We start from the raw sequence: 24,889 nt of genomic DNA on the forward strand, positions 1-24,889 counted from the left end.
AAAAGTTGGCATATGATGTTGCGGTTGTATAGAACGTTGGTTTGGCCACATTTGGGATACTGCGTCCAGTTCTGGTCGCCACACTACCAGAAGGACGGGGAGGCTTTGGAGAGAGTACAGAGAAGGTTTACCAGGATATTGCCTGGTATGGAGGGTCTTGGCTATGAGGAGAGATTGGGTAGACTGGGGATGTTCTCCCTGGAAAGACGGAGGATGAGGGGCGACCTAATAGAGGTGTATAAAATTATGAAGGGCATAGATAGGGTGAACAGTGGGAAGCTTTTTCCCAGGTCGGAGGTGACGAACACAAGGGGTCACAGGTTCAAGGTGAGGGGGGCAAGGTTCAACACAGCTGTCAGGGGGACGTATTTTACACAGAGAGTGGTGGGGGCCTGGAATGCACTCCCAAGCAAGGTGATTGAGGCAGACACGCTGGCATCGTTTAAGACTTAGCCACATGAACAGACCGGGAATAGAGGGATACAAACGAATGGTCTAGTTGGGCACATGAGCAGCACAGGCTTGGAGGGCCGAAGGGCCTGTTCCTGTGCTGTTTTGTTCTTTGTTCTTTGACTCGCATTCCAACCATTATCTTGCAATTGAGTCTGTCTGCCCTGTTTGTGAACCCAACTCTTCACTCACTTGATGAAGGAGCAGCGCTCCGAAAGCTCGTGCTACCAAATAAACCTGTTAGACTTAACCTGATGTTGTGAGACTTCTTACTGTGCCCACCCCAGTCCAACGCTGGCATCTCCACATCTTGACATATGGAGATGAGTGATGGACGATCAGTGGATCAATGCAGAGAAGCATTGAAGCTGCAGAGTTGCGGTGTTTGAGGCGAATAATGAAGATACCTTGGACAAGTCACACACAACCATTGCAGAGGCGCTGGTAAAATCTGAGACCAAAAGAACTCTGCTGATCAAAATCAGGAAGAAACAATTGGAATTTCTTGAGCACATAATAAGAAATTATGACTTGGAAAGTCAGATGCTGATGGGAAAAAATCAATGGTAAAAGAGGTTCAGGTAGATAAAGAACAATCTTTTTAAAGAGTCTTGCAAACTGGATGAATGTACCATCAACAAAGATGATCCATGCCTCTCGAACAACATTAACATGAACATTGATGCCAATGCCCTTTACCTAAAGAGGGAGAGAGGGAATACCCTATATCCCTTCTGAGATAAGGGCTGAATGAAAAATAAATATTGATTTGGAGTTGGAAGCAATGGTGGAAGCTGGCAAAAGTAAGAAGTAACGTGACAGATGACATTGAATTTACAACACAAACAGGATTGCAGACCAACTGGACTGTTTATGTTCCACACGTGCCTACCTCTGCCCTATTTTTCATAACCCCCATAGATCCCTCGATTCCTTCCTCACTATTGCACTTATCAGGATTTCCCAGACCCCATCACAGAAGATTATTCAGCTACTTGTATCTGTGCTGGTACATTGAAATCACTATCCAGTTAATCCTCTGTTGTAACTCATTGCAATCAGTGTGAAGAAATTATTGCTTCTATCATTTTACGTTTGAGCTATAACTGGTGTTGGCACTGATTTTAAAGATACTTTCCTGCAAGTCTTCCCAAGGTTGATGTAAGTGGATCCTTGATCGCATAAGATCATATATTTATGGGTGTGTCCCTGTGTTGGTGCTTTTGTATATGGGTGTGTCTATGTATATGGATGTGTATGTGTTTGTGCTCTGCATATGGGTGTGTCTCTGTATATGGGTGTGTACGTGTTTATGCTCTATATGGGTGTGTATGTGTTCATGCTCTGTATATGGGTGTGTCCGTGTCAGTGCTCTGTATTTGGGTGAGTATGTGTTAATGCTCTGTATATGGGTGTGTATTAGTGCTCTGTATATGGGTGTGTCTCTGTATATGGGTGTGTGTGTGTTTGTGCTCTGTATATGGGTATGTCTCTGTATAAGGGTGTGTCTCTGTATATGGGTGTGTGTGTGTTTGTGCTCTGTATATGGGTATGTCTCTGTATATGGGTGTGTCTCTGTATATGGGTGTGTGTGTGTGTTTGTGCTCTGTATATGGGTATGTCTCTGTTAGTGTCAAGGTGTAGACATTCCAGGTGTGACAGATGGGACTGATGCCAGGATGAGACAAATTGACACTCTCTCATTTTCAGTCCAAATGAGGTCGTTCATTTTCTTCCGGCATTGGGTCCCAGTCCTCAGTGTCAGGCCGTGGACACTGACTGCTGCAGCCACTGCATCCCAGGGCATATTGGAATCCGTGCTGCTGGGTCATCTGCCCTCTTGGAGTACAGGATGGTCCGCCCCTCCTCCACAGCGCCCAGCAGCCATCCGTAAAGTGTGGGGCTGGTCTCCGCACTGCCATCCTCCTGGCATGACTGGCTGTGGGTGCAACGGGAGCATTTAAATGCAGCTTCTCCTTGTTAACAGTGTACAGCTGAGGCCACTCTGGGCGAGTCACATACCTGGAGACTCTAATGGCATGGTTCACGTGGAGGCTCTTTCAGCACAGTGAGTGTGGGAGGATGGCAGTGCGGTGTGCCGATAAGACCAGTGTGAACCACTCCAGTTTTCTCCCCTTTATTATAGTTAAACATTTTTGGGAGAATTCCACCCACTGTGTTAGTGTTCTGTATATGGGCAGTGGGACATTAGCATATGTCCCACTGCCCATATACAGAATGCTATCACAGTGTCACACTGCCCATTTACAGAACACTTACACACTGACCCACTGCCCAAATGTTCTGTAAATGGGCAGTGTGACACTGTGATAGCGTTCTGTATATGGGCAGTGTGAAACTGTCTGTGCTGTGCTTATAGGCAGTGTGACCACTGAGCCTGTTCTGTCTACATTTTCTGCAGAACGGAGATGATCAAGGTTGTTCATTTGTGCACTCCACTTAAAACAGACACACGGCAGCACTGATGACTAAACTATATCCTTTTGATGCTGTGGCTTTGATCTTCTCAGTCTTTGCTTAACTGAACCAGCTCTATTTTCATCAGAAGAGGAATACGTAATTTGATGTGGAGAAATGAAAAACTTATTTCTGAAAGTATCTAACAGAGAATCGCATTGCTTTAGAATAATGTGGTACAGCGAGATCGTCGACTGTGACATTACAGCATGAAAGCTTTTGATAGCACACATAGCAAAAGCACCTTCACTGTGTCTGTCCTTGAAGTAATTATAGGATTGGAATCCTCTTCAATAAAAAGTGCCAGCATTTTCAATCAAAGAGCTCAAGATACCCATTATATGAACTCAAATGGGTTCCATATCCCTTGAAATGGAAAGCACATTTTTATTATCTTTTATAAGAAATGTCACTTTCAAAGCTGTACGCTGCAAATCTGTTATTATTGTGTTTTCTGAGAGCATGGAAAAGGCTGACCTATACACATTGCATTTTATTGTTAACTGAGGTGGTGGATGGCTGGTATATGCCACTGATGCTCGATGTAATGAAGAAAGATTGGTGTGTGCATCTCTGCTGCTTCACAGAAAGGATCAAGTAAATGGAATGAGTTGTGCGTTTTAGATCTTGCGCATGTAAAACATGAGCATGCCACACATGGATGATGGAGACAGATTTGAAAACTGTACAGTATATGCGAGACTGTGAAATGAATGCGAAGAGAGAGCCTTTCACTTGCACAGATAGATTGGGGAAATCAGTCTTGTTCTCATCCAAGAAAAGAAAATTGAGAGGAGGTTTGATAGACGTGTTCAAAGTCATGAAAGGTCTTGATTGAGTAGATGGAGAGAAACTGCTCCCACTGACATGTCGAGCACCAGAGAACAGATTTAAAGTGATTAGCATAAGGAACTAATAATGGCATGAGGAATAATCATTCCAAAAGAGAAAATGCTGGAAAATCTCAGCAGGTCTGGCAGCATCTGAAGGAGAGGAAAGAGCTGACGTTTTGAGTCTAGATGACCCTTTATCAAAGCTAAAAGGCATAGAAATTGGGTGAGGGACTGAAAGATGAGTCATAGCCATTGAAATCAGGGGAAAAGACCGCTAATGGCTGTCCACAGAGAATAGAGGGTGTGAATGGCCAAACGGCAGAGAAGCTGTAAGTTGTGACAGATGAAGATGTTGGGGTGGGGGGGGGGGGGGGGGGTGTGTGTGTGGGAAATGGAACAGAGGTAGAATGTAGAAAAGGAGAAGTTGGGGGGGGGGGGGAAGGTAAGGGAAGGGGGATGGAGTGGGGAGGAAGAAAAATGAAGTAAGACAATTAAGAAATAAAACGTAGAGAACAGTAAAAAATTAAGTAAAATAGAATGGAAACAAAGGAGGCTGAGATGGGGTTGAGCAAATCATCTGAAGTTGTTGAATTCGATGTTGAGGCCGGAAGGTTGTAAAGTACCTGGCCGGAAATGAAATGCTGTTCCTCCAGTTTGCGTTGAGCTTCACTGGAACATTGCAGCAAGCCAAGGACAGACATGGGCATGGGAGCAAGAATCCTACAATGTAGAAGGAGACCATTCGGCCCATCGAGTCTGCACCGACCACAATCCCACCCAGGCCGGGTCTGGCTAGATCATCCGGATCTGGCATGCTTTGCCCGAGTGTGTGATGGAAGCAGATATAAGTGTGGTTTTCAAAAGGGAATTGGAGAAGCAACTGAAGAGAAAGAAAATGTAAGGCCATGGGAAAGGGTGGTGGAATTGCCCCTGCAGAGAGCTGGCATAGGTTTGACAAGCCAAATGGTCCACTTCTGGGCTGTAACTATTCAATGATTCTAATGAGGGAACATAAGAGCATAACATAAGAAATAGAAGCAGGAGTAGGCCATCTAGCCCCTCGAGCCTGCTCCGCCATTCATTAAGATCATGGCTGATCTGATGGTGGTTTAGTTCCACTTACCCGCCCGCTCCCCATAACCCTTAATTCCCTTATCGATCAGAAATCTATCTACCTGTGACTTAAACATATTTAACGAGGTCGCCTCCACTGCTTCAATGGGCAGAGAATTCCAGAGATTCACTACCCTCTGAGAGAAGAAGTTCCTCCTCAACTCTGTTCTAAACTGACTCCCCCTTTATTTTGAGGCTGTGTCCTCTAGTTCTTGTTTCCTTTCTAAGTGGAAAGAATTTCTCTACCTCTACCCTGTCTCGCCCCTTCATTATCTTATGTGTCTCTATAAGATCTCCCCTCAGCCTTCTAAACTCCAATGAGTACAGGCCCAATCTACTCAATCTCTCCTCATAAACTAACCCCCTCATCTCCGGTATCAACCTGGTGAACCTTCTCTGTACTCCCTCCAAGACCAATATATCCTTTCGCAAATAAGGGGACCAAAATTGCATACAGTACTTTAGTTGCAGCCTCACCAGTACCTTGTACAATTGCAGCAAGACCTCCCTGCTTTTATACTTCATCCCCTTCGCGATAAAGGCCAACATTCCATTTGCCTTCTTGATCACCTGCAAACTGAGCTTTCGCGATTCATGCACAAGGACCCCCAGGTCCCTCTGCACAGTAGCATGTTGTAATTTTTCACCATTTAAATAATAGTCCATTTTACAATTATTCCTTCCAAAGTGGATAACCTCACACTTGTCAACGTTATACTCCATCTGCCAGATCCTCGCCCACTCACTTAGCCTGTCCAAATCTCTCTGCAGACTTTCCACATCCTCCACGGGAAAAGTGAATTAAGTGATAGCAAACATTACAAGTCGAATGGAGCAAGGAGACTGGGAAGATGGACTGCAGGAATCTGAATTTTTTAATTTTCTTGGCTTTTTTGAATGTTTTTGTTTACATTGAGATACATGATCCTCCTTTTGGGAGCTCATATTCAAATATCAATTATTAATGGGAATAAAGACCACCTAAGCAACTGTGGGGAAGTTTCATAATCAAGCTTAACATGATTTTTTGCATGCAGAACAATGCCACTGAACAATCATTAGGATGTAAACCTGCCCCTCTACTCTGCGCCCCCCCCACCATTTCCTCACCACCCTACCCCTCCCTCCCCAATAACTCCCTCTTCTCCACCTCCCAGCTCTGCCCCGGGGCTTTAAAACCAACTGTATAGCCATATTAACAGAACTCAAAAGGAAGCAGAGAATTAACCTGGACCCACCAATCTGCATTTCTCAGCTTCACACCACAGGATACATTTCTTCACTAGGCCAATAGTTGAGGCAGCTTCCGCATCACTTGATGCTTTTTTCCATGTTGTCAATCAGATTACAGGAAATGTAGAACTAGATGAGCATTAGTTTACAATTTATTTCCTTATCAGAAACACATTTTTCTTACTGTCCAGAAACAGAAAACTCCTAGAAACTAGAAAGCATATGGCTGTCCTCTGTAATGGGTGGCATAGTGGTTAGTACCGCTGCCTCACAATGCCAGGGACTTGGGTTTGATTCCTGACTTGGGTCACTGTCTGTATGGAGTTTGCACATTCTCCCTGTGTCTGCATGGGTTTCCTCCGGATGTTCCGGTTTCCTCCCACAGTCTAAAGATGTGCGGGTTCGGTGGATTGGCCATGCTATATTGCCCCTTAGTGTCAGGGGGACTAGCTAGAGTAAATGCATGGAGTTCTGGGAATAGGGCCTGGGTGGGATTGTGGTCAGTGCAGACTCGATGGGTCGAATGGCCTCCTTCTGCATTGTAGGATTCTATGAATACAGTTATGACAAATCGCACTGAAGGCTTGCTTGAACAACACACCTCCATGTGTGTCTCTCCAATGGCAAAGAAAAACCTGCATTCATGTAACACAGCACAGCTCTCAGAAACATGTCAAAAAGTTATTCAATACAATTTTAGGTGCAATGCCTATTGTTGAGTATGCAAATGCAGGAAGCATTTTGTGAACAGCAAGATCCCATAAAACATAAAAGGAATACTTACAACCATCCTAAAGAGATTACATTGCAAGTAAGGAGGAGTGCTCACTTGGACACTGAGATCACTCTGCTGTTCTTCGAATATTGCTGTAAGATCTTTAATGCCATGTAACAGATAACCAGGCAATAAATAGGCAGATACTTGATTTGACGTCTGATCTAAAGAATGTCACTTCAAAAATGTAGTACTGCACTGAAGTGTCATCCTAAACCGTGTGATCAAGTGCTAAAGACAGGCTTGAAACTATAACCTGCTGGCTCCGAGGCAAGTACACATACAACTAATCGAAACCTTAACTCAATCTGGAAATTCTGCTGATACATCTTTGCTAGTTGATCAGACTGAAGCAAAAGCTAACAAATCACTTAAGTTTTGGTCCCATTCCTACCTGGGTTTTAGGTGAGTGAGTCTGTTTAGTTTTGTTCCTTCATTTTTCTGTAGATTGATGAGAAAGAAAGAGAGAGAGTCGAGACATATTCATGCCATGGTTGATCAGTTCATTATAGGGTTGAGATAAGACACATTCATCTCCTGGTGAATCAGTTAATTTTGTACTGTGGGGCCAAGGCAAGCAGACTACATTCTGAGAACAACCTTTAGTTTGTATTGAATTTGTTGCTCTTACATGTGGGATGAGAGGGGACAACTACTATTGACCTCAGTATTCCAGGAACAGTATTGTTTAATGTTCCAACCCCGGAATGTCCCAAAATATAAAGCTTTTCCCTGAAAGACTGAGTCCTGGATGCAATTCCGTATCCACTAATAGGCTTGGGCACGATGATATGAGTAAGTTTTGGGGAAAGCAAAATGAAGAAAAGGAGTAGATAGTAATTCACTTGATAATTAGTAGAGATGGATTTTTATTTTACAAACAGCCTGAGATCAGTTGGGATCTTGGCAGAAATAGCAGAACAACGGACCAGTGAGGCTTGCCCTAAACAGCCACCCTGGGCCCACTGCTGTGGATTCCTTTATCTCTGCTCTTTACTTGCAAGCATTGAGTGTGGGTCTGTGAACATTAAGTTGATCTTCCTCCTTTGCGCTTATGTTACCACTGCACACCAAGGTCATCATAGGGATGATGGACCTGATTGACTAATAGAGCAGCAAATTACAGTACCTACCTGAGGAGGTAGAGTACTTTGTGACAGCCTCCTTTGCTCCATGTTGTCACCAATGGCATCCTTCGTCATGACTGAGGACTTCAGTATGTCTTTCTCTTAGATTTTCAGGAAGCCTCTATCCCTCTTAGGCCCTTTCCTGGATTTTATTGAGTCGCATGAGCTTTCGGAGCACTGCCCCTTCATCAGGTTACTCACCTGATGAAGGGGCAGCTCCTGCTACCAAATGAACCTTTAACCTAGTGTTGTGCCCACCCCAGTCCAACGCCGGCATCTCCACATCATGGATTTTATTGGACTGCATCATCCTCCCAGCTGTGGATTATTCTTTCGTTGAACTGCTGGGGGTTCCTTCTAGATATAGGAAATCTCACCAGGAGTCCACTGTGCATGCTTACTGGATGGCTGTCAGCATTAGGACATTAGGACAAACACAGAGGGACAGGGCGAAATCCTCCAATAAGCACAATACAGGCCCTTCAGCCCACAAAGTTGTGCTGAACATGTCCCTACCTTAGCGATTACTAGGCTTACCTATAACCCTCTATCTTACTAAGTTCCATGTACTTACTAAAAGTCTCTTAAAAGACCCTATCGAATCCACCTCCACCACCATTGCTGGCAGCCCATTCCACGCACCCAGCACCCTCGGAGTGAAAAACTTACCCCTGACATCTCCTCTGTACCTACTCCCCAGCATCTTAAACCTGTGTCCTCTTGTGGCAACCATTTCAGCCCTAGGAAAAAGCCTCTGACTGTCCACTCGATCAATACCTCTCAACATCTTATACACCTCTATCAGGTCACCCCTCATCCTTCGTCTCTCCAAGAAGAAAAGGCCGAGCTCACTCAACCTATCCTCATGATGTACAAATCCCATGGAGATGAAGAATGATTTCCATATGATACTGCAATTGGCCTTTACACGATATACCACAACTGGGAATTTTAAAATAAAAACATAAAAGCTGGAATTACTCGAGAGGTCAGACATCTGTGGAAAGAAAAACAAAGTTTTAGGCAGATGATCTTTCACCGGAACTGGAAGAAGTTAGAGATTTCACAGTTCATGTATGAAGAGGAAGATAGAGTAAAGAAGACTGTCAGCGATAGCGTGGAAGGCAAGGGTGCTTAAATGACAAAAAAGATGATGGTGCAAGGCAAAATGAACCGGTAATTAAATAACTAAGGATGGGCCTAGAAAGAGGTCAAAAATGACACGAGCGAACCATTTGTCTGAAAAATTGGGAGCAGTGTTTATGATTGGAAATTTTTCAATTCAGTGTTAGCCTGATTGAAAAATGTCTCGGAAGCTGAGGTTGGAGAGATAAGTGGGACAGAGAATTAAAATGACAAGTGGTGAAAAGTTCTGGGTCTCGCTTTCGGACTGAACAAAGGTGTTCAACAAAATGATCACCCAATCTGTGTTTGCTCTCCCCAAAATAGAGGAAATCGCATCCTGAACCGTAAATACAGGACACTAAATTGAAATAAGTGCAGGTAAATCACTGTCTCTCCTGGAAAAAACTTTTGGGAATTCTGAATGGTGGGCTGAGAGGAGGTAGAAGGGCATGCCTTACATATCCTGCCCTCAAGGTGTCACAGGAAAGGGCATTTGTAACACTGACAATGCAACTTCTCTGCTTCATGATGCCCTCTTATTCTGATGCAGTCAATTTGTAAAATTCTACACGTCCTTATAATTAATCATCTTCAATAAACTGCAAGAGTGAAGGCAGCCGGCTGTCCATCATCATCAGGGCTTGCATTTGCTTCATTTTAATGCAAATTGTGGAGCATATTTTCAGCTGCCCAGTCTCTAATGGAATGAAGCGACTTCAATTTTCTGTTTTTGATTACAAACTGTCCTCCTCTCTGTGGGATGCCAGCAGACCCAGCACACTCCTTGCTCCTTGTGGAGTCCCATTTCACAGGAAGCTCCTGAATCTGTCTCATTACATCCCTGGTGCTCCCAAATTGCTTCTGGGATTTGGCAGTAGGCTATTTTCAGAATTTGGAGCTGGTGATAGGATTGTTTCCTTGGCGCAGGTTAGGTTGTCTGGGAAGTATTTTCACATTTATGAGATGTTTGATAACTTGGATTCTACAGTGAAGCAGAGGGTCTGTGTACTGCTTTCTGATGCCAGGCACAATTTAAAATGCAGCCCACAGTGTATTTCATACTGGAGGAATTCCCAGTAATTTAGAGGACTTTACTGAACTGCTTCAAGTGAGAACTAAATCTGCTTCTGGTTCAGGCAGCGATCACCTGATAAGATAGGTACTGAATGCCATTAATCGGGGCCAGAGTCATCTCCTTGACATATTATTTTGATCATCTTAAATGGTGAGAGAGGAATTCTCCAGAATGTTTTTCCACTATTGCCAGTGTTTTGGTTGTTTCTTTGCCTTTCCCAGAAGATCACAAGCTTCTCGGGTGAACGGGGAGTGTGTGCATTATGATGTACAAGATATCGCAGATAGACATATTGCAGAGTACCAAAATAGGCCATGATACCTATATGACGCATGGAATGGACCGACAAACATCAAGACTCTCTAGAGAAGATTATCAAACATCAAATAATTTAAAGTATATTGATGTTGTGCAGAGGTAAGATGGGTTGTGCTTGCCCAGAAACCATAAAAGAGCCACAGTCAGGCACACAACATTATGTGAACAGACACATGCTGGAAAACTCCACACTGAGGCTGAGAATGCTCTCAATGTGAGAAAGAGCCTGAAAGAAGAAGCCAAGCTGATGAGTGAAACCAAAGATTAAATATCGCTGCCTGAGTCGCTGAGTGTTTCCAGCATTATCTGTTCTTTGTTTCAGATTTCCAGTATTCCCAGTATTTTTCCTCTTGCTAAATATCAGAGCACTGGAATGATGTCAAAGTGAATTCCCAAGAGAGTGGACACCAGCCTGCATAACTAAAAACTTGAAGCTTTTTAAATGGATATTGCTAAAAATACGAGGAAGCTTATTGATTTTTTTTTCAGAATGACTTTATGTTTATATGTTCTATTGCTGGATATATCTTTAATTGTATATACTGAAGCGAGGGAGAAAATAAAAGCACTGAAAAACTGCTTTGAGTGATTTGGCTGTGTTTGCAATATTGGCTATGCATGTTCATGGGTTTCATGTTTGGTTTGTCCCTGGTTGCTCTTTGCTTAAACTGAGACTAAACAAGAAAACTACCAATCAGCAGTGTTCAGTTAACAGTGATTTGTTGCTATTTATTACTTTTATACCTGGAGCCAATCTTAAGTTTTGGCATGTGAACATTTTGCAGGTTTAGGTGTTGTATGTGTGACAGATACTTTTCTGTGGCCAATGGACATGTGCTACCATATATGTCTGTGTGGAGTCTGCACGTTCTCCCCGTGTCTGCGTGGGTTTCCTCCGGGTGCTCCAGTTTCCTCTCACAGTCCAAAGATGTGCGGGCTAGGTTGATTGGCCATTCTAAATTGCCCCTTAGTGTCCCGGGATGCATAGGTTAGAGGGATTAGTGGGTAAATATGTAGGGATATGGGGATAGGGCCTGGGTGGGATTGTGGTTGGTGCAGACTCGATGGGCCGAATGGCCTCTTTCTGCACTGTAGGATTCTATAATCCTTCGTCAGAGCAGTATTAATATTAAATCAATGTATGTAACCAGCACAAGCCATTATCCATCACCTTACAAATCCAAAGGAGGGACCATGTAAGGTGGGCAGTTGGGTACAAATTGGCATGGAGTTTATGAGGGATTAGGGGGTGTGGAGAAGAGCATAGGTTGGCAGCGTTATCAAATGGAATTTAACACGAGATACTCGGACATGCGATCAACAACTTGCTCAAAGTGTTATATCCTGAGGAGCATCTTAAAAGGAGAGCGAGAAAAAGATGGAGAGGTTTAGGAAAATAATTCCAGAGCTTAGAAACCAGGCAGATAAAAGTACAGTCACCAATGGTGGAGTGAAGATTATCAGGATGTGCATGAGGCCAGAATTGGAGAAGCACAGACGTCTTGGAGGGTTGTAGGTTAGGCCGATGGGTGGTTTTCAAAACAAGGATGAGTTCTTGAAAATTGAGGAGCCAGTGCAATTCAGTGAGGGTGATGGGTAAACAGGTCTAGTTTTGTGTCACAATATGGCAGTGTAGGTTTGGATGAGCTGAAGTTGATCATGGGTGGAAAATGGGAGGCTGGCTTGGAAACCATTGCTGGCAATTCTCTGGCTATGATTGGGATGGGAACGGAAACTGCTGAGGGTAGTCCTACCCGGATGGATGACAGGTGTTGATTGAGGTTGGTGCGTCCATTCAACGGATGCAGACAGGTTGAGATGGATAAGGAGGGATAATTTACAAAGGTGACTAGCTACCATTTCAAGTCTGCATTATAAGCATTGATGAAGAAGAATGGTAAAATTCCCCTGCAAGAATTCACACTTGCAGGAGGGGAAAAAACACACAAGAGTAATTGGATTTGGGGTTATTTGATGCCAATAGGGATTTCTGTCCTGAATTTTTTTAAATCTTGGAAGAAAGATGGTATTTAGGAACATTGGTGTCAGTCATGCAACTTGATTCATAATGGTTAACCTACACTAGAAAGTATATTTGTTGCTACAAAATCAATCCTGGGCTTTTATTTTTTGGCACCACCAGTTCCTCATGTTTTGAAACCATTTGTTATTCACTCCCTGTTTTCACCAATACTATAGGCCCTCACTTGCATTCTTCGACAAAGAAAAATGGCTCATGACCGGTTTTGTGACCTCTACGAGGCTGCTTTGTAGCTACCTCGATGGGCATGTCAGAATGTTTAAGGGTCATTTTATTTCTTTCCCCCTCCTAGTAATTCATTTGGCCTGCATTCTAATGAGAGGCCATCGACCTGAAACATTGAGCTGGATTTTATGATTGCAGCAGGACCCATTGACGAGCCCAGAAGCAAAGGCTGACCCCACAACTTGGTAAGTGGGATCTGGGGACAGTGGGGCCAGTCAGGTATGACCTGGCAAGGAGAAAGGTGCAGTTGGGATTGATGAGGGCAAGTGGTGCCATTGCCATGGGGTGGCTAATCTTGATGTGGAGATGCCGGCGTTGGACTGGGGTAAACACAGTAGGAAGTTAATCTAATCTTGTCAGCGGGCTTTGCCATGGGCCAGAAAAGTGCCAGAATAGAAGGAAACCTGGCAGTTTCCCACATGAGAGAGATACCAACCACAGTTGGTGAAATGTCAGCAGCAGAAAGAAGAGGCCCTTAATTGAATACTTAAGTGGCTCAATTTACCTCTGGGAGGAGGGCCATCTGCCACCTTCCCCGTCACTGGCAAGGTGACACGGTGGCTGGAAGACAATGGATACTCCACCCAAGCCACCCTTTGCAATTTTACGGGCCTGCCTCCCAGTCTATCTCCAGAGGGCTAGGAAAATTCAGCCCATTAACTCTGTTTCTCTCTTCACAAATGCGACTTGAACTGTTGGGTATTTCCAACAAAACATATCAAACATTTTGCTTTTGTTGTTGAGGAAGGTGCAAGGAATGAGGTGGGTCAGGTGGATTGAGTTTCAGCAGCGGAACATTTAGAGAACAGTGATCATAGTATTATAGATTTAGTTTAGTCATTGAAAAGGACAAAGAGCAATCTAGAGTAAAAATATTTAACAAGAGGAGGGCTTATTTAGAGATGGGTGAGAAGAGATCTGTCCCAGGTACATTAAAATTAAAAAATTGGCAGACGAAACTGTCACAAAATAATTGGCTACCTTTTAAGCAGAGATGATTTGAATATAGCCAAGGTACGTTCCCATGAGGGGGGAGTCAAATCGGAGCTCCCCGGAACACAACAGAGAGTAAGATCGTGCAGGAAAATGGTGGGAGTGACAGATATTAGTTAGAACCATCAGGACGAACAAAGAAAATTCAGAGAAGCAAAAAAGGAAATAAGAGGCAAAGAGAGAGTAGGAGAAGGGACTGGCAGCTAACACAAAGTCAATCCAAATGTTGTCTATGGGTATGTAAATAGCAAAAGGTTGGTAAGAGGAGTATTGGGACTGGTTATGAATCAATAAGGGGATTTAAGGCATGGAGGCAGAAGCATTGTGATGTGTTAAATGAACACTTGCATCCTTCTTTAAACAGGAAGACAATTCTGCCAATGTCTTACTTTGAGATACTAGATGAGCTAAACATTGATAAATAAGAGGTATTATGAAAGCTGGATGTACCTAAAGTGATAAGTAACCAGAACCAAATGGGATGCATGTGAGGATGCTGAGGGAAGTATGGGTGGAAATTGTAGAGGTACTGATCATCTCCATAGAGACGCTCCGAAAGCTTATGGTATTTCCTACCAAATAAACCTGTTGGACTTTAACCTGGTGTTGTTAAAACTCTTACTGTGTTCACCCCAGTCCAACGCCGGCATCTCCACATCATCTCCATAGATACAGGGGTCAAAGGAAAACAACCATGAAGATAGAGAAGCTGCACAAATAATTTATTACTGAATGTTAAAGAGGGGGCACAGTATTCTATAGTCATATAAATAACAAAATTAAAATCAGGATTATGATAGACCCATTGAGAAATAAAAATAAATTCACAGGTAATGAAAGCGAAATAGCAGAAATGCTAACCAATTATGGAGACTGGTTAACTTAGATGGCAAATGGCTGGCACGTGATTCAGAATAGGTAACAGAATGGGTTCAATTCCCGTTGCAGCTGAGATGGACTAGAAACATGCCTGATGGGCAGTGCCAAGGTGCCCCTTGGGCATGGGCACTTTGCCCCTTGGGCAGTGCCAGGGTGCCCATGTCCAGGGGGCACCACCCTCCACCACTCAACCCTCTGGTGGGCTCCGATTGCCCCCCCTTCACTCTGGCAGGGCCTCCTGCTAGTTCCCTGAACGTGGCGGGCGGCACGGTAGCACAGTGGTTAGCACTGCTGCTTCACAGCTCCAGGGTCCTGGGTTCGATTCCCGGCTCGGGTCACTGTCTGTGTGGAGTTTGCACATTCTCCTCGTGTCTGCGTGGGTTTCCTCCGGGTGCTTCGGTTTCCTCCCACAGTCCAAAGATGTGCGGGTTAGGTTGATTGGCCAGGTGACAAAAAATTGCCCCTTAGAGTCCTGGAATGTGTAGGTTAGAGGGATTAGCGGGCAAAATATGTGGGGGTAGGGCCTGGGTGGGATTGTGGTCGGTGCAGACTCGATGGGCCGAATGGCCTCCTTCTGCACTGTAGGGTTTCTATGATTCTATGATTCTATGTGGGGGGCTCGTCTGAACCCCGCTGGAATGAAGTACTCCTGGCGGGGTGTGGTAAGGTCCTGATAATTAACTAATATGCATATTTAAAACAGATTTAAATGACTTACCTGCCTTCCCACCGGTTTCCAGCGTGGTCTGACCGGCGACTGTTCGTCGGTTCTGGGAGATGTGCATGTGTTCCCAGCGCATACGCAAATCCTTGTTCAAGGCCGCAGAAGCGCATCTCCCACTGTAACCCAACAGAAAAGTTGCGGATTGCAATGGGAGCATTGCGGCCTAAATTTCCCCGGGTTCTCTGCTTTAAGAGACAAAATGTAAAAGAGATAAAGAGGCCCTGATAAAGGATGGGATAAAGATAGAGAAAGTAGCAAAATGTATAATCAACATGGGTGAGATGAGTTCTTGTGGTGCAATAGTAGTGTCTTTGCTTCTGAGCTAGAGCATTCCCGCCCCCCCCCCCCCCCCCCCCACCACCACCACCAAGGATGGCCAATTCATAACGTGGCCAAGCAGGGTGAATACCAACCTGAAAATCCTTCCAACGCATGCTAATGGCAGTAAGAGCAAGAGAGATTCCTGATCAATTATATGACAATAGAAAGTTGGAGCTTCTACTATCACTATCCATAACTCCAGACTACAACATGCATATAAAAATGCTTGTTGCCACAGCAACTCAGACTCTCTGAATTGTAACATACCCCCACGGGTGGAGATAAAATGTAACAAAGGCAGAAGGCACTAATCTGCATAGGCTCCCGAATAGTGATTATGCTGTTGGACATCATATAAATCAGGGAGTTACAAGAATATGCAACAAGGATAATACAATAATCATGGGAATTTTATATAGACCAGACAAACCAATTTGGCAAAAGTAGCTTGGAGGATGAGTTCATAGAATGCATTTGAAAAAGTTTTCTCGAACTATATGCAGAGAAAGCAACTGGGGACCCGGCTGTATGAGATTTGGTATTGTGTAATGAGACGGAGTTAATTAGTAATCTTATAGTAAAGGATCCTCTGGGGTTGAATGATCATCATATAATATAATTTCTTACTAAGTTTGTGAAAGATGTAGTTAAGTCTGAAACGAGGGTCTTAAGTTTAAACAAAGCCAATTAAGGAGGTATGAGGGGGGAAGACTGCAATGGTAGATTGGGAAATCAGATTGAAAGAGATGACGATAGAAAAGCAATGACAAGCATCTGAAGAAGTAATTCAAAATTTTCAATAAATGTACATTGCCTTGAGGAATAAAATTTCCACTGAAAAAGTGATACAACCGTGGCTAACCAGAGAATTTAAAGATTGTATTAGATTTTTAAAAAGAGGCTTACAGGGTTGCTGAAAAGAATAGTAAGCCTAAGGTATGGAAAGGCTTTAAAAACCAGGAAAAGATATAACCAAGAAATGGATGAAGAGAAAAAAAACATCAGGATACTCTAGCAAGAAATGTAAAACCAGATTGGAAGATTTTTTCTGTGTGCAGAAAGGAAGAGATTAACAAAAGTAAACCTGGGTTTCTCAGAGGCAGAAATGGGAAAGATAATATTATAATGGGAAATAAAGAAATGGAAGGGGTACCGAGCAAAGATTTTTTAAATCTATCTTCTCACAAAGAACATGCGAGAAATTATGCAAAATCAAGCATCTAATTGAGAATGAGGAATTTGAACTAACTGGCATCAGTAAAGAAAATGTACTGTAGAAATTAATGGAATTAATTTCTCCTAGCCTTCCGGACGTCCATATCTGCGCCAGGTGCGTCGAGCTGCAGCTCGACTTTAGGGAACTGGAGCTGCAACTCAATGACCTTCATCTGGTCAGGGAGAATGAGGAGGTGATGAAGAGGAGTTACAGGCAGGCGGTCACACCAGGGCCACGGGAGGCAGACAAGTGGGTCACGGTTAGGAAGGGGAAAGGTCAGGTACTAAAGAGTACCCCAGTGGCTGTGCCCCTTAACAATAAGTACGCCTGTTTGAGTGCTGTTGGGGGGGACAGCCTACCTGGGGGGAAGCAACAGTGGCCGTGCCTCCGGCACACAGTCCAGCCCTGTAGCTCAGAAGGGTAGGGAAAGGAGGAGGAAGGCAGTAGTGATAGGGGACTCTATAGTGAGGGGGTCGGACAGGTGATTCTGTGGACGCGGTCAAGAAACTCAGATGGGAGTTTGCCTCCCTGGTGCCAGGATCCAGGATGTTTCTGATTGTGTCCAAGATATCCTGAAGTGGGAGGGAGAAGAGCCAGAGGTCGTGGTACATATTGGTACCAATGACATAGGTAGGAAAAGGGAAGAGATCCTGAAAGGAGAATATAGGGAGTTGGGAAGGGAGTTGAGAAGAAGGACCGCAAAGGTAGTAATCTCGGGATTGCTGCCTGTGCCACGTGACAGTGAGAGTAGGAATGGAATGAGGTGGAGGATAAATGCGTGGCTGAGGGATTGGAGCAGGGGGCAGGGATTCAGGTTTCTGGATCATTGGGACCTCTTTTGGGGCAGGTGTGACCTGTACAATAAGGACGGGTTGCACTTGACTCCCAGGGGGACCAATATCCTGGCGGGGAGGTTTGCTAAGGCTACTGGGGAGAGTTTAAACTAGAATGGTTGGGGGGTGGGAATCAAATTGAAGTGACTGGGAGAGAGGAGGTTAGCTCACAAATAGAGAAAGCTTGTCGACAGTGTGAGAGGGAGGATAGGCAGGTGATAGAGGAGGGGAGCGCCCAGACTGAAGGTTTGAGATCTGTCTATTTTAATGCAAGGAGTGTTGTGAACAAAGTGGATGAGCTTAGAGCGTGGATCACTACTTGGAAATATGATCTGGTGGCCATTACAGAGACTTGGATGACTCAGGGACAGGACTGGTTACTTCAAGTGCCGGGTTTCAGATGTTTCAGAAAGGACCGGGAGGGAGGCAAAAGAGGTGGGGGAGTGGCACTGTTGATCAGAGATAGTGTCACGGCTGCAGAAAAGATGGACACCATAGAGGGATTGTCTACAGAGTCTCTGTGGGTGGAGGTTAGGAACAGGAAGGGGTCAATAACTTTACTGGGTGTTTTCTATAGGCCGCCCAATAGTAACAGGGATGTTGAGGAGCAGATAGGGAAACAGATCCTGGAAAGGTGTAATAATAACAGAGTTGTCGTGATGGGAGATTTTAATTTCCCAAATATTGATTGGAATCTCCCTAGAGTAAGGGGTGTAGATGGGGAGGAGTTTGTTAGGTGTGTTCAGGAGGGTTTCTTGACACAGTATGTAGATAAGCCTACAAGAGGAGAGGCTGTACTTGATTTGGTATTGGGAAATGAACCTGGGCAGGTGTCAGATCTCTCACTGGGAGAGCAGTTTGGAGATAGTGATCATAATTCTATCTCCTTTACAATAGCAGTGGAAAGAGATAGGATCAGACAAGTTAGAAAAGTGTTTAATTGGAGTAAGGGGAATTATGAGGCTATCAGGCAGGAAATTGGAGGCTTAAATTGGAAAGAGGTTTTCTCGGGGAAATGTACGGAAGAAATGTGGCAAATTTTCAAGGAATATTTGTCTGGAGTTCTGCATAGCAACGTTCCAATGAGACAGGGAAGTTATGGTAGGTTACAGGAACCGTAGTGTACAAACACTGTAATGAATCTAGTCAAGAAGAAAAGAAAAGCTTACAAAAGGTTCAGGGACCTAGGTAATGTTAGAGATCTTGAAGAGTATACGGCTAATAGGAAGGATCTTAAGAAGGAAATTAGGAGAGCCAGAAGGGGTCATGAGAAGGCCTTGGCAGGCAGGATTAAGAAAAACCCCAAGGCATTGTACAAGTATGTGAAGAGCAAGAGGATAAGACGTGAAAGAATAGAACCTATCAAGTGTGACGGTGGGAAAGTTTGTACGGAATCGGAAGAAATAGCTGAGGTAATTAATGAATACTTTACTTCAGTATTCACTATGGAAAAGGATCTTGGTGGTTGTAGTGCAGACTTGCAGTGGACTGAAAAGCTTGAGCATGTAGATATTAAGAAAGAGGATGTTTTGGAGCTTTTGAAAAGCATCAAGTTAGATAAGTCGCCGGGACCGGATGAGATGTACCCCAGGCTACTGTGGGAGGTGAGGGAGGAGATTGCTGAGCCTCGGGAGATGATCTTTGCATCATCAATGGAGACGGGAGAGGTGCCAGAGGATTGGAGGATTGCGGGTGTTGTTCCTTTATTCAAGAAAGGGAGTAGGGATAGCCCTGGAAATTATAGACCAGTGAGTCTAATTTTAGTGTTTGGTAAGTTGATGAAGAAGATCCTGAGAGGCAGGATTTATGAACATTTGGAGAGGTATAATATGATTAAGAATAGTCAGTATGGCTTTGTCAAAGGCAGATCATGCCTTACGAGCCTGATTGAAATTTTGAGGATGTGACTAAACACATTGAAGGAAGAGCAGTAGATGTAGTATATATGGCCTTCAGCAAGGCATTTGATAAGGTGCCCCATGCAAAGCTTATTGAGAAAGTGAGGGGGCATGGGATCCAAGGGGACATTGCTTTGTGGATCCAGAACTGGCTTGCCCACAGAAGGCAAAGAGTGGTTATAGATGGGTCATATTCTGCATGGAGGTCGGTCACCAGTGGATTGCCCCAGGGATCTGTTCTGGGACCCTTACTCTTTGTGATTTTTATAAATGACCTGGATGAGGAAGTGGAGGGATGGGTTGGTAAGTTTGCTGATGACACAACGGTTGGAGGTGTTGTGGATAGTGTGGAGGGATGCAAGACTGGGCGGAGAAGTGGCAGATGGAGTTCAACCCAGATAAGTGTGAGGTGGTTCATTTTGGCAGGTCAAATAGGATGGCGGAATATAATATTAATGGTAAGACTCTTGGCAGAGTGGAAGATCAGAAGGATCTTGGGGTCCAAGTTCATAGGACGCTCAAAGCAGCTGTGCAGGTTGAGGCTGTGGTTAAGAAGGCGTATGGTGTACTGGCCTTCATCAATCGAGGAATTGAGTTTAGGAGTTGTGAGATAATGTTGTAGCTATATAAGACCCTGGTCAGACCACACTTGGAGTACTGTGCTCAGTTCTGGTTGCCTCATTACAGGAAGGATGTGGAAGCCATAGAAAGGGTGCAGAGGAGATTTACAAGGATGTTGCCTGGGTTGGGGAGCATGCCTTATGAGGATAGGTTGAGTGAGCTTGGCCTTTTCTCCTTGGAGAGATGAAGGATGAGGGGTGACCTGATAGAGGTGTATAAGATGTTGAAAGGTATTGATCGAGTGGATAATCAGAGGCTTTTTCCCAGGGCTGAAATGGTTGCCACAAGAGGACACAGGTTTAAGGTGCTGGGGAGTAGGTACAGAGGAGATGTCAGGGGTAAGTTTTTCACTCCGAGGGTGGTGGGTGTGTGCAATGGGCTGCCAGCAATGGTGGTGGAGGCGGATTCGATAGGGTCTTTTAAGAGACTTTTGGATAAATACATGGAACTTAGTAAGATGGAGGGTTTTAGGTAAGCCTAGTAATCGCTAAGGTAGGGACATGTTCAGCACAACTTTGTGGGCTGAAGGGCCTGTATTGTGCTGTAGCTTTTCTATGTTTCTAATTAAAATATGCTAAGCTATTTGGACCTAAAGGCCCCCTTACTACTACACTGGATGTAAAATATTAACGCTGTTTCTGTCTCCACAGATGCTGCCAGACCTGTTGAGTTTGTCCAGCACCTTCTGTTTCTATTTCAGATCCCCAGCATCTGCAGTATCTTGCTTTGATTCAAGGGAGGCAGTAGCATAGTGATTTTGTCACTGGACTAGTAATCCAGACACCTAGGGCAATGCTCTGGGGATCTGGGTTCGAATTCCACCATAGCAGATGGCGAAATTTGAATTCAATAAAAATCTGGAATTGAAAGTCTAATGACCATGAAACCATTGTCAATTGTCATAAAAGCCCATGCCCTTTAGCGAAGGAAATTTGCCATCCTTATCTGGTCTGGCCTACATGTGACTCCATTTGTCCTACAGCAATGTGCTTGACTCTTAACTGCCCTCAGAGATGAGGAATAAATGCTGGCCCAGCCAGCGATGTCCTCATCCCTTGAACACCCATATATACTCAAAGACCTTAAATGGTTCTTGATCATTGCTTGATCCCCGATGTAATTTGAAATGCCCTTTCTGAATGTCACTGCCTCACCAATCTTGCAATCCTTTCCTTTCTTCAGATATTAGATTTCATTGCCTTCCTACACCAATCCATATCGCTGGTGAGAACTTTCTTCTCATAGAAATCATAGAAACCCTACAGTACAGAAAGAGGCCATTCGGCCCATCGAGTCTGCACCGACCACAATCCCACCCAGGCCCTACTCCCATATCCCTACATATTTACCCAACTAATCCCTCGAACCTATGCATCTCAGGACACTAAGGGCAATTTTTAGCATGGCCAATCAATCTAACCCGCACATCTTTGGACTGTGGGAGGAAACCGGAGCACCCGGAGGAAACCCACCCAGACACGAGGAGAATGTGCAAACTCCTCACAGACAGTGACCCAAGCCGGCAATCGAACCCAGGTCCCTGGAGCTGTGAAGCAGCAGTGCTAACCACTGTGCTACCGTGCCGCTCATTTTTCTTTTATTCTGAAATAGTAATTGGAATGGTTTTAAGGAGTTACCTCCCAGCTGATTCTAGGCTCCCTTCACCCTCCTATTCAGATTCAATTTACATTAATCAGCAATACTTCATCTAGCCTGTTTATTATGTGTGTGTGAATCACAGCTAATTAAAATCAAACTGTAGTGAGGAGAAGTGAAAGAGTTTTAAAAAATACTTGCAAACGGAGATTTTAATGAAGAGTGCGTATTGCAGTATTTTGTTCATATTTGCACCTGGAACTAATGAAACTGATTAAGGATTTGAGTGATTCTGTCCTGCATGGGGAGTTGCCTGGAGATGCTGTATCAAAACAATGGTAACACCATTGCCAATGTGGCATGTAAATAAAGACCTTGTCTTTTGGCCATTTGTCCAGCAGCTCTTCTTGCAAGTTGCGGCTAAGCTGATGGAAAATTGGGCGGGGATCCTGGATTCAGGATTCAATCCTGGACCGGGGAGCGGCGCGGGCTTGGAGGGCCGAAGGGCCTGTTCCTGTGCTGTATTGTTCTTTGTTCTTTGTTCTTTGTTGATGTTCCTTGAGAGGGTTTTAGTCTTTCATTAACTGGAATGAAGCAGATGTTGTACACCATAAATAAATATAGTCCAATATAATAATTATGTCGTGCAAAACATAAATTAGTTGGCTAGAAACGTGTTTCTGATTTTGTTATAACGCACAGTGTAAACGTATCCCCTTTGATTTTTCGTCATTGCTAGTGGTGTCCCTTCAGAACAGAATGCAACTAACTACCGAAGAACAATGAAGATTCCAGCTGTATTAGTTAAAATGGATGGTCACAATCTCCAAGACACTGGTGAAAATCCCATGTAGTAAAAACAGTTTGATTTCGTCATGGTATTGGAGCTATTCCTTTGAAACTGTGCATCCACTGCCTTGGTGTATTGTAGGTTTTGTATCCCACAGTTCTTCTTAGAGTTTTAAGAGATGACTAATAGTGTGTAGGATTAATTGGCTAACTCTTTCAAAGAGTGAATATAGCAACAATGAGTTGATTGGCCTCCTTCTGTGCTGTAGAAATTTATGATTGCATTCCGTATCTTTTTATATCATTCATTGGCATCTGTCAACAGTGTGCGACATGACTGGGTTTGTATTTTCAGTGTTCCCATGATGTGTGGTGCAAATACATTTAAAATGAGGTGATGGTTCACGCATAAGAACAGAAGAATTGGGAGGATTATTGGGTCATAGGGCTACTTGAGCCTATTCAGCCATTCAATAAGATCATGTCTGATCTTCTACATCAACTCCACTTTTCTGCCTGACGCCTATATTCCCTTAACTTCCCAAAATCTATCAATCTCAGTCTTGTATATATTCCATTAAGCAGCCATACCTCTCTGTGGAGGAGAATTCCAAAGATTCACAACCCTCTGAGTAAAGAAATCAACTCAGCCTGAATGACCGTATCCTTGTCCTCAGACTACACCCCCTCCACCCTGAAGTTAACATGCACCTCGTCAAACTCCACAAGAATTTTATATATTGCAATGAAATCATCTCTCATTCTTAGATTCCCATTCTACTCAATTTCTCCTCATATGACAGCCCTCTCATCCCAGGAATCCAGTGAACCTTTGTTGTACTCCCCGAATACATGAATAGAATGGGAATAAAGAGATATGGTCCCCGAAAGGGTAGGGGGTTTTAGTTCAGTCGGGCACCATGGTCGGTGCAGGCTTAGAGGGCCAAAGGGTCTGTTCCTGTGCTGTAACTTTCTTTGTTCTTTGAAGGCAAGTATATCCTTCTTCTGGTAAGGAGATCAAACTGTATACAGTACTCCAGGTTTCAACTCACCAAAAGTCTATACTGTTGCAGCAAAAATTTGTCACTCTTATATTCCAACCCCCTTGCAATAAAGGCTAACATACCATTTGCCTTCAAATTGCTGCATGTTAATCTTTCTGTGATTTGTGTACAAGCACATCCATATCCTGCTGAATAACATTTACTCAATTCTCACTTTTGTTTATGTCTCGGGAGCAGCCTCCAGTGATCTGTTTCATGCAATTCTGTTGTGAACTTTTTATTTGCTCTATTTATCCACCTTTCCTGTTTCCGCCCCCCCACCGCCCCCCCGCCTCTCTCATCCCACCCTTTGGATAGATCATTTATGTACTCTGATTTAAGATTCTATTCGATCCCAGTGTTCCTCAGTGACATCAGTTGGAGGTTCCTGCTCAACTGTGCTTTACATTGTTCTGTTTACACCCAGATCCAAGTCAGACTGTCATTTTGGTTCACGCTTTGTGTGACAAGTTTTGAACTCTACTGTTCCCTGCTCATGATTTATTGAGTAAAGAAGCCTGTGTGCTACGAGTTAAATTCTGACTTCCGTCCTCAGTACTTGTTGAACTTTCTAATCCCAGCATGGTGAGAAGTGCTGTACAATTAGCATCAATGTCATAAATTAAAGTGGGAAAAACTCCTCAGGATTGATTTCAGCTCAGAATGCCTTCTGCCGGCTAACATTTGCACATGAAGAATCATATCATCGAATCATATCTTAGCTTTATTTTTGTTCCAAATTTTCTTTTCTCATTCAGCCTTAATTCACTGGGATCATTCATATAACTGCAGGGGGTTGTCTCACTTTGAAAAGAGCCCATCCTTCCCTGTCCAACAGAAAGCAGTGGCTAATTCGGGTAGTGCTAACTGCCCTCTGATAACTCCATCAAGTGTTTATACTTCTTGTGCAAGTATAGACAGTGAATATGGTTCGGCTATTTAACCATAGGAGATATTGTGGGGTAATGCAAACCTACCTTTGTGGAACATGCTCACAGATGCACCTCAGCAGGTGAGATTGGTTGGGAAGTCTGATCTCCTTTGCTCTTCAACTGGATGCCCTCGACTGGGGATGCTGAGGTGCTTTGATTGCTGCATGTGTTTTTATATACAAGTATTATGAGTGTTTCTGTGTGTTATGAAGCAAAACCCATGAGTTTAACTCGTAAACTGTGCTTTAATT

This window comes from Mustelus asterias, chromosome 3 (assembly GCF_964213995.1).
Source record: "Mustelus asterias chromosome 3, sMusAst1.hap1.1, whole genome shotgun sequence".
Taxonomy (NCBI): Eukaryota; Metazoa; Chordata; class Chondrichthyes; order Carcharhiniformes; family Triakidae; genus Mustelus; species Mustelus asterias.